Source organism: Pogonomyrmex barbatus, unplaced genomic scaffold (assembly GCF_055798465.1).
Source record: "Pogonomyrmex barbatus isolate J1 unplaced genomic scaffold, ASM5579846v1 scaffold2, whole genome shotgun sequence".
NCBI lineage: Eukaryota > Metazoa > Arthropoda > Insecta > Hymenoptera > Formicidae > Pogonomyrmex > Pogonomyrmex barbatus.
Window position 1 is genome coordinate 25,241,712 of NW_028297116.1, and position 11,981 is coordinate 25,253,692.

At 39.0% G+C, this 11,981-nt stretch overlaps 1 protein-coding gene across 16 annotated transcripts in view; it reads right to left on the minus strand.

Annotated features, from left to right (window-relative positions):
• LOC148936838 (uncharacterized) overlaps positions 1 to 11,981 on the minus strand; it is a 115,436-nt gene that overhangs the window by 30,099 nt on the left and 73,356 nt on the right. The window lies entirely within an intron of this gene.

Genomic DNA, 11,981 nt, shown 5'->3' on the forward strand with positions numbered 1-11,981 from the left:
GCACAAAAAGCACGACTACCAAAGCTCCCGGACGCGCCTCATCGTTTATAACAAACAGGCTACATAATATGGCGAGCGAGGGCTGCGAAACAGCGAAATAGGGTGAAAGAATGCCGAATAATCGAGCATCATCGAAACGACAACATGGCTGACGCGCACTGTCGATAGATCAGAAAGTATGTATGAAGAACATTCTTAAAAACACTGATTCGAGCATCTTTACTTATCTGCTCATGCGTACCGATCTTGCTCTCGATATATATTTTGAAAGATTATCATTAAAAGTATCAAATAGCGCTAAAATGAGGAGTGACAACCATGCAAGTCCTAAGATTATACTTAAAATTTTTTAATTTTGAAGAAGATAAATGAAGAAAATATCTTCCTACATCTGAAGAAAAAAAGATACTTTCCCTTGCCAAAGAAACTCTCTATACAATTTAATCAATAATAGTTTTTGAAAAAAAATGTTTTAGAGTGCGGCTGAATTGGGTGACAAGAGTATCGTTTCAATAGAATACAGTGAGAGAAAAAGGAAGAGAGATAAAGAAGGAACGGAAGGAAGTGGGAGATAAATGAATAAGATGGCGGCTGTCAACTCTTGAACAATTTTAAATGTAAATGTAAATTAAAGTATTGGCCGCGTTGTCTGCTGTCTGGACCCAGGTTGGGGTCGAGCGACAACAGCCTGCCTGCCTCTATAGTGCATTTGCATATTAAGTGGCCGCGACCCAATAACATCCCCGCTCCATAGAGTTTCACGTACTTTATCGTTCTCCCTACCGATGCCGACGACGGCAGTACGGCTCCTCGATACGGATATCTCCTGTCATCTCCGACATTAGCGGCTACAGCGTGAAAACAAGAGAATCTGACTATGATACATTATGACAGTTGTTATTATATAATTCGTATGCGTGTATGTGAATATATTCTCATTTTCTTTCTAAATAAGGATACCTCAAGTCTCGTGTATTATGAATTGTTTTCATAATTAGTAATAGCAAAAATATCTTGCTACCTGTGGTTCTATGTCAAAAAATCTGTATTCCGAATACGATCCTTGGAAAAACGAGCATTATTAATAATGCACGACATATGCGATCAACCATAAAGGCGCTATTCGCAGAGTCAAATTTATGGGCGCGTGACATCGAATATTGTTTTTCTCTTATCGTACACTAAGTGCATATACAGTTCGATACGAACGATGTTTTTCAATATGAGTGATGTTTGTTGACTCTCGACGTCAAAATAATGGAAAAAACATAACGGTATAAGCTACAACAAAAATTGTCATCAGCGGAATACAAACAGCTAATTCTATTCAGCTGCTATAGAAAATTTTGGTGTTTTTATTATTATCGCGCAATCTCGTCGGTTGGTTACGCGTGTACAATTTTAAGAGAAAAATTGCTTTCAATAATACAAATTCACTTCTTTTATTAACTTACACACAAAAATCTTGTAAATTTGAAATGCAGAGATACTTTGCCCTTACAAGCATTTCTTTTAACGTGCAATACTCAATTCGTTCGTGATTAAAATAAGGCTCCAGTTAATTAGCATCGGAAACGGAAGGTGCCGCTTTGACTCTCATAACTGCAGGGATTATCTTTATCTCGCGGGTGACTTTCACAGCATAGTATGACGTCGGGAAGGAGAACGGGAAGAAAAGAATGCCAAGCATCTTACACCGCCGTGAGAGGTGAATTTTGTCGCTTACGCAAAATAAACTTCGACGAACGATCTGCCGTTCCGTAACGTGCACTGGGATACGTGTGCAAGAGAGAAAGATAGAGAAAGCGAAGTGCAAACAAAGGACAAAGAAGAACAAGGGAAGAAAAGGGCAAAGGAAAATAGGCGAAGCGACAAGAGTAAAAATAGCCTAATGGGTGAGGTTAGGGGGCGGGGTCGCGCGGAAAAGGGTCTCTTGCGGTACATTTGGGTTTTATTGAATATAACGCGCGTGTGGAACCCCAACTAGCTTTTCAAGAACTACCCCTTCGAACCACGCCATTCGCGAACTTCCCACCACCGACATCACTAAACCTCGTTCTCGCCGACGGTAGCGGTCGCTACGGTTATTAGAGCATACGCTGGCTTATGGCATTTTTGCGTGCATTTAGACAGTTCTCTCTGTTTTTTATTTTATTTTTCTTTTTTTCGATATGTCTTTCCGCCCTTCGAGGTGGAGGCGTGCGGAGTTAACGGCCTCCCCGAGCGACTTCGAAGGTAAACGCAACTCGGTTGGCTCCTCCGGCCTCGTTATCGAACTCGACTGCATGATCCGGACTTTTATACGGTCTCTTACCGCTCCCCCCCCCCTCTCTCTCTCTCTCTCTCTCTCTCTCTCTGTCTCTCCTGATCCTTGCCTCGAAAGGTTTCATTAAGGAAGGCGCGCGGACTTCTCGCTCGCTAACTTCCGGAAGTAGATGCTGCGAGAATCGCGAGATTGGGGAAAAACTCTCGCTTCGATGGATCGAGAGGTTCGGAAAATAATAAGCCTCGTGTATACCCCGAACTGAGTACGATTCGCGTTGCGCTTGTAATTATTTTCGAGCCACGGAATCTTAGGGAAATCTAAGCAGTCTTAAGACGGATGGAGATGGATCGAATCCGAGAGCAAGATGGATGACGCTATAAGAAGGCTGGATATTTACACTTAATTAAATGCATACAGAAGGTATCGTGCAATGAGAAGGATCGAAATGAATATCTGGAGTGAACATTTAGACGGAATTCAAGTACATGGGTATTATAAACTCTAAATAGTACTCTTCTGTGCATGTTCACGCGAGTCGCATTTTCTCAGATAAATTAGCGAAACTTTTAATCTCGGTCACATAACGTCCTCCTTTCCTTTCGCACGATAGAAAAAAGCACTCGAATGACAGTAATACCGAAGTGGATCTCGACTCTTCGTTTTTTTTTTTTTTTTTTTTTTTTTTTTTTTTGAAGCTGCCTCCGTCGTGCTTTTTGCTGGTACTCGTGTGCGATCGCAAGACGAGAAATATATACCGATACCGCGGGATAAGAAAAGACGGCATTTCTCGGAGCATCTGTCGATCGCGTCCAAAAGAAGAACGGAGGAACGAAGTCGGAGGTTGGAGGCTTTACGCAAACGTAGTATTGCATAACCGTATCGTGCCGTTTCCGAAGCGCATTGCGCGGAGATCAAGATTCTATGCCAGATGCAATACCTATGTACACCCGTCTATGATGTATGCCCATCTCAACGCATTTCGGAAATATCGGAAATCAGAGAAAGATGTTTGTCGAGCTTTAATCCTAAACCTGGCAATATGTCCTGTAAGACATAGCTTTATTTTTCATTGTCCAAGTTTTTAATTTTTTTATTACCGAGAAAAAGCATTAAATCCATTTATAAATTTTATAATATTCTCCAGAAATTATTATATCTTTACCGTTATCGCAATTTTTTTCCCAACACATTATTATATAATTATCCTTCGTTGTGTTAAAAAAAACTTAATAGGTGCTTGTGAGAGAGAATATTACGAGGGGAATTATTGGAATAATTAATACGCCATTAACATTGAAAAAAGACGTCTGAATCAGAAACGGGTATCAACGTGAAATAAGTTTAAATAATATTTAATATTAGTCGTGATCGGTAATTAAGAGCTACATTTGTTCCGCCTCGTGTTCCGCTCGAATAGAAATTTCATTTAACGAAAGACAATATTCGGAGCACATCCAGCCTGCGGTACGGATGCGGAGGATAGTGAGACTGGATCAAACAAAAGAAGTTATACGCGAATGTGTTACGGTATCGAGTTTTTCTAGTGCCTGAATCAGAATGCAGGCTCGGCTTGGACCTACATACCTCTACAAGTATGCACATGATATTTGCATCAGTGCATGTGAACGGATAAAGCTACGTGCGCAACACAGTTCGAGTTCGCAGAGTTTCTCAATCGCAACGCGCTGGCCCGGGCAACAGGTAACATTGTCCTGGTTTCTGTTTATCGTAATGTACAATGTATCAATAAATAAAATGTTGAACGAAAAATCACTGTTCCAATAAAGATTTTTTTATAATGATGCATCACCAATAGAAGATAAATGATAAATGATTATTCAACTGCAAGATAAATCAATATCAATCGCGAATATCGCACTTGTGACATGGCAATTGAAAGTAGCAGCTTATTTTAAGAGAGATATTAATAATATTCATAATAGCGTAGTTTAGCAAAGTAGCAAAGTAGCAAAGTAACAATGTTACTTTGTCTCATGTTTCTCATACAACTGAGATTAAGATAATTCGTCTTTAAGAAGAAAAAGGTAATTCATTTCCTCCCTATTGACTCCATCAGCCTACGTGCTCTAGATGTCGGCGCGGCCTGGTTGTCGCGTGACAACCACTGATCGCCGGACAGCCGAACAATAAAGACCCGCGTACAAAAGCTCAGTGGCATTCCTATCCATTCACACATGCGGGGAGGTCGTCTGGACAATGCTAGAGCTCTGCAAGCTCTGTACCAAGCCGGCAGGCTCGATATTAAAATACTTCGGCGTATCCGCCGACGGAAGGACGCAGGCGCCGAAAAAGCAAGATCAGCAAACTCTTTCAAAGAAAGGAGCGGAAGATCTTGGCCGCGCCTGTGCGACTCTCTCCGCCTACAACTACTACGGGAAATTCCACGGATTCTGTTCGAGCGTTGTCACAATGTGTCTGCTCGCGTCGGAGTGCTCGGTATTCTTTGATGTCCGGATCTGCTTACTGTTAATAAAAGCTTACTCGCGAGAAAAGAGCCCGAGAGCTGCATTCTGAAGCTATCGTTCCTCGGGAGCGAAAGTAAAATGCACGCTCGAACGGTCCTCGAACGACGACGAACGGCGAGATCGCTGATATCTTTCAAATACGTCCGCTCGCATATCGCATGCCTTTCTATCAACGATATTTCATATCTCGACGCGTCCTTGTCCACTATATTCTGCGTAACATTGAATTGCGGAGTAAACACGTAGAAATTAAACTCTTTTAATCATCAATCGTCCTTTTCCAATCCTTCATATATCGTTAATCGAAGAAACGATGTCGCTTGTCGAAGAACGATACGCTCTCCCATCTTCGATTATAAATGTGCTTTCGGAATAAAATAGCGAAACTGTGCATATCGTGCTAGTTGTCCCTACGAGAATAGAATTGAAAAGATGCATTACACGTGCGTTTACAACGACACGTTGTTGTGTGACACGGGCTTTTATAAATGAAGGAATATTGCTTGACAGAGAGAGAGAGAGAGAGAGAGAGAGAGAGAGAGAGAGAGAGAGAGAGAGAGACAGAGAGAGAGAGAGAGAGAGAGATCGTTTTTGGAAGAAATATATTTTTATCGAAGCGCAAGCTCGTAATATTGGATGGGCGAAAAATACGCGTACGACATTTACCGCGAGTGAATTTTTGCGAATTTCACTGTGACTGAATCGACGGCCTGGTAAGTAAATAACAATATCGTAAAAATTTATTGCAATACTCAAAATCCATTTCAAGGCGGCCAGCGGAGTTCCGAAAGCACGCGGTCGGTGCTATCGGGACGTTGTGCGACTGCACGAACGAATTATTTGTGCGCATTTATTACGCATGAATATTTACGAACCGTAATTTAATGCGACCGCGTCCCCCGAAACCTTATAAATTTGGAAAGCGCTCAGGAGTGCGTAAGGCAAATTTCTCGTTTGTAATAAACTACGGAATTGTGTGACGCCCGAGAAAATAACAGCGCCTTTGTTTCTATACAATGAATTTAGAGTTCCGTACTAGACCGAAAACATTTTAATTTAATGCAACAAGGACATTACCGACAAAAAGGAAACAGTGCGCTTTGATGTTACAATTATTTCCGTCAATTCTTGTCCGTATTTTCTTTTAACAAACGTACAGTTTTTCTCTCTATTTTATGCAGTTTTAATTCAATCGCTTTTCTCTTTATATATTTTTACATACGCTCTATAATAAATAATTTCGTATTCGTAACAATAATAAAATTAGATTTTAAAATGTTAAAATATATTACATAATTTGCATTCAATCGCATAATAATTATTATCATAAATAATGTTAATAGTGTACCAATATAGAGAATTAAAGCATAAATCACATCACTATTTCATTAGCAATAGATAAATGATAATAAAATTTATTTTAAATCGATATAATGAAATCTTTGCACGCGTTTCAGCTTTATCGGAATGAGATAAAAAAGTGTAAGGAGTGTTAAAGCAGATCAAAGATGAGCACGCGACCATACCATTTAGAGTACCACATTATTTATATAAGACAGTGAACTTATAATTACGATGTTGTATCGACACAAGTAAGTGCGTACATCGTGTTTTAAAATTTTTATCGCTTTTTGATGTCTCTACTGTCCATATACAAGACGTAACAATACGTAACATTTTATATGCGATTAAACCGTTATTTAATATCTGATAACTGCAAACGATCAATCTTTTCTGTTATATGTAATTTATCGCGATGGATACATTGATTTTTATTCGTAACAGTGATATAGTAAAGCATATATAAGTACGTATAAGAATAAAAGTATAGTAAGTTCAACGATTGTATGCATAACGTTTCTTATTTCAAATTAAAATTCATAACAGATTTATTTTTTATAAAAATGAGTGTTAACGTTAATAAAATGCAAAAAAATATTGAATGTTATGTTTGATAATTAGATTTTCTATTTATTTGATATTAAACAAAATTTAAAAAAAAAACTTTGTTTATGACATTATTCTGTTTATCATGCATAATAACAACGTTAAATTTTTATTTCAATTCTCATTTTTTATTACTTTGCGTTTTATTTTCATCTTGATAACTGAAAATATTGTTACATATTTACGCAATAGCTCAATTCCGTCCAATTATTATCCAGGAATTTAATAACCAATTTAAATTTTATTTTAAACAAATCGAATTTACCCTGTCGCGAATTGTACGTTCAACAAACCAATGATTCGTAAATATTAAAGTTTTCCTGCCTACTCCTCGTCTTGCTTAGCCAACGACATCCCGTATCTTGCACTTGAGGTCAGAAGGCGGAGCATGGAAGCTCGAAGGTATTGGCTCTAATATATATACTGCTTTTGATATGTTTTAATTCGTATTGGGATACACGGCTCGTGAGTGGTCGACGATTGGTGTGGGTATAATCAGTACGGTGAGCCTCTACGGCCTCTCCAACCCTCTATCAACCCCTGTATGTCCCAGGAGAGCTCGGTCTCTCTCTTTTTCTAATCCTACTTCGTTCTTTCTCTTCTCTGTTTCTCTCTCGAAAGAAATTCAGAGACACTCCCCTGTTCACATCCGCGTCATATGTATTGTACACACAAATGTACGCACAGCATCCACATAATATACTGATACCAATACTAATAGGTATATATATATATATATATATACTTATCCACGTGTATGCGGAACTCATATTATACATATTATACATATGTGGGTGTTTGTGTGAGTAAGAGCGTGCAGGAGCGACAGATGAAACGCCAAAAAGACGCACGGCAGCATTACAGAGGGTGACGAGCGTATAACGGCGTTCCTCTGAATAATTGAAGTTCGATCCTCGCTTGTCGAGAATATTAATGGAACCACCCTCCCCTCTCTCTCTCTCTCTCTCTCTCTCTCTCTCTCTCTCTCTCTCTCTCTCTCTCTCTCTCTCTCTGCCCCCCCTCTCTCTCTCTCTCTCTCTCTCTCTCTCGACTCTTTAGCAAACTACTCTCTAGATTCTAGAGCCAACTCGCTGCTCCTTATACTTTGCATCTTCATAGCTTTCATAAAAATTCGCGAGAGCATGATTTACGCACAAATGGTACAATTTGATCCTAATGATCTTTTACACAATCGTCATAAGAAATTCATGCGTACATCAACTTTGTTTCCCCAGTAAATTCAAGATTGACTCCTCTTTGCTATATTATTACTTCATTGTAACGGGGATAGCAAACAGGTGTCGCTTACGGTCGGCTAATGAGAAGTGCTTTGCGCCTGAGCGTTGACATTTTCATTAAACCTCGAGAACACGATTACAAATTGCCTGCAAGTGGAGAAGCCGTTGCAAGAATCACATAATTAATAAAAGTCAATCAGTTGCGCGGAGGAAAATAGGCATCCTTCAAATATCCTGAAGTAATTAAAAATCTCCATTCTCGAATTTGACGTTCTCATTAACGTCTATCCATTCCATCCTTTATATCAAAACACAAACATAATATCTATAACAAGTGAACTTTTTTATTAATTATCTGATTACCAAATCATGTATTTTAATATCGAGTGAGTGTCTGTCGTATATTTGAAAAAATATTTTAAAAATCGGTAGAATATTACGAGCTGATGAAAAAAATTGCACATTCAAGGTAAAAAAGGAAGGCGAGATGAAGGCGTTGGTGAAGATTCTAAGTAGAACGAAGAGATCTTTAACTAGCACAAGACTTCCAAGAGAGAAGACAGGACGCAGGGGTGGCATCTAGAAGGATATTAGTGGACTTGGATATTAGTGGAGTGGAGAACGATGGAGGTGGTGAATGCACACCAAGAGAGCCGCTTCCATTATAGACATAACCGCACTTTGCTACATTAGCTTTTATGTTAGTGCATTCCACCATGCGGCTCGTCTATCTGTTAGTAATGTCCGGCTCTATGTTTCGTCCACGGTTACGTTCCAGTTTCCAGTTGTGTAACAGCGTAAACGTCCGAGCGGCAGTAACCGTAGCCGTTCACGATGTTCGGTCCGCGACCATTATTTGCAAGACGCCACGAATGTTTCACGGTTGTCTAACGAGAGAAGTCACGACTCGTTCAAAATTTCGTTACGTCACGCTGATCTTTACCCGGAGAAACAAATTTTTCGCGCAAATGTTTTAATTCATAATTTAATTCTTGATAATTCCTCATCTCATTGTCAAAAAGAGTAAAAAAAAACAAAGAAACCAGCGTTTATATTGTAAATCAACTATTTTCTTCCTAGATACGTCAAACATGTCGTACGCTATCTAATATGTCTGTGCGAAAATTATGAGAACTCAAATGCTTGACTGAATTAAAAAATTGAATAAATTTGAAAGAAATTAACATTATCCCAGTTTAAGGGATAAACCCCGGGTTAGAAACGGATACTTCCGTACGCAGACAGCTGATGCGCGCGGCAATCTCTGCAGACGCATTTAATAAAATCTAATTTGGCGATGGGTCGGAGCCATCAAAATTAGGCGCACAATCGTACAAGGGCGCTTATACGCGGTGGTCCGGCAAGCGGCACCGAGGATCCACCACCCTCCGGCCAACAATTCTGGAAATTCCTGCAAATAACTCCCGCGTTCTATGGCTCGGATCGACCACCACCGCGCTGGCCGCCGTGTCGTGAAACCAACGATGGAAAGAGCATTGCTGACTACGACTTACAAATCTTTGATTACATCGCGAGATGACGAAGAAGAAATAGAAAATGCAAAACGAGACACGAAGCGAAAGTTATTGTGTAAAATTATTTCATATCAATAATAATTACACGATTTTCGCACACGTAATATTAATAAAAGAGATGAAAAACAAATTCAATACGAACAAAAGTGTATAATATTCCCATAAATCTATCGTTATTTATATGTACAGGAACGTATAAAAAGAAACGGGTCAAAGTAAACTTTATTTTTCTTGATTATAATAATTTCATGTTTTCATAATATGATGCTGCAGAGTCATATTTTCCTTATAGTACATGCGTCGGCAAACTAGATCGTACCGTAGCTCGGATATTTCATCTCGCAATTCATTTCTCTTCGTACATTATATTACATTACTCGGAATTATTCCGGCATATAATCACGTCGGCATGACGTTACGCATTATAATAAAATTTTTCTTTGTACAAAATGTCAAAATGGACAATACTCTTTGTATTACAAAGTATAATTTTTTATATTTTAATATTATTAATCTACCACACACATATGTTAGACCATTTTATCTGTTTTGCTGTGCAAAACGATCACGTGGAATATACATGTTCGAATTCAGTAACTGATAAATTTACAATATTTTATTGAAATTAAAAGGCTCGAGGGCAGAAGGAGAATAAGTTGCTGAACCATGTAGATGCATTTTACAATAATTGAATAATGTTTTAAATCATTAATAACATTCTTAAAATACCAATATACATACACGTATACATAAACATATACATATACAATTACACACACACACACACACACACACACACACACACACACACACACTTTTTATTGTATTCTTTAAACTTCTACTCAAAATATTATCTCTAAAAATGTAAAATCGCGTTTGATCAATATCAGAACAAAATTTATAAATATAAGCTAGGCTGAGAATTTTACGCTTTAATTTTCTCTCGCGTAGCTTAACACGTTGCTACCGCGAGCATTTCAATTTTGTTTTGATAAAATCAACGCGGTTAATCACATCGTTCGTTCGACTGATATAATTAGTGCGCATACTATAAAATGTGGTATCAAGCGTAACATGTACATTTATTTATACAATATGCATCTAAATAAATGTACATGTTTGTGTACGAGAAAATGTCATAACACAATATTTCACAATATTTTTCTTCAAATGAATAACCAAAACTTAGCTCCCCCTGCCCCCCCATCCCGTCAATTTCTTATAGTTGGTAATACGAACGATCAGATACGACTTCGAGAATAATTAAGGTTCAGGACAAGCTGCCACGGCTTTTGTATCCGGCTGAAATGCGCGTTTGGCCGAAGTGCGGCGGTAAGGCAACGGCAAAGAGGCGCCAGGGGTAGATCCTGATTTAGCACACGAACGAATTTATATCAGACTTCTGCCGTTAATTAAGCAATTTCAGAAAGATTCTAACGGAGCGACACCTCTTTCCTTCTCTCTCACTCCCTTCCGCCGCTTTCTCCGCCAACTTCCCTTGTTCTTTACTACGCTCTTCTTGTCCTCTGTCGCTGCATCCTTCGTTTACCATTTTCCTTTATCCCTCCGTAGCTAGATCTGAACTCGGTAGTTCCAAAACAGAGTTTTCGCTCGACTCCTGCCTCGACCTCCAACGACGACTTCTCCATCACTTCCACTCTAGACCACTCCCTTTCCACTTCGCCTTAGTCGCTTCCGTTTTATTCCTCCTCCGTCTCTTCGTGTCTCGCTTACTCCATCCAAAATTATACACAAGTAATTTATACTTTAACAAATGTCGGCATTACGCGTACATGCATGCACATGTTCATTTTAAGACGTGCTGATTATCATAAATGTGTCATAAACAAAAAAATGTATTTTTACAAGAAAAACAGAAGACACGCTAACGGAAGTAAAAGTTGTTGCTTTAATTGCAAGTTATCGAGTAAGAGTCATCACTTCTAACTGGAATTGGCAATTGGGTAACTCGTAATTTCCAAAAATCACATTAATCTAAATTGCTCGCGACACGAGATTCGCGGGGAACCCGCTTTATGGATTAAGTCGAAACTTTGTCATCATTCTAATTGCTCGAGTGGCTGTATTATCCATCGACGCACAACATCCGAAACTTTGGCGGCAGTTTATGTTATGAGCTGCGGCACGGTACGATAATCTTCTAGGAAAATCCTTCCAACATAGAGCCGTCACTTGGTATACCACTCCCAACATTAGTTGTCAACACCGCACAAGTTGTCGCAAGCCCGCAGTATTACATGGCGTTACAATTTTTATCAAATTTTTCTTTCGTCTCGCTGGATTTTTTTTCCTTTTTCGTTTTGCCTCATTACGTTAAAGGGAGACGAGCGCACCAAAAACTATCGATTTAAACCATAACTGATTATTTTCTATAGAGTCCTTGAGAGTGTCATCTAGGAGTACTACGAAATTACCTAGCCCTGTCAACAGGACACGAGAGCGAAACGAGATTCCGAGAGGCGGTGAAAATTGCATCAGGGCTCTCATC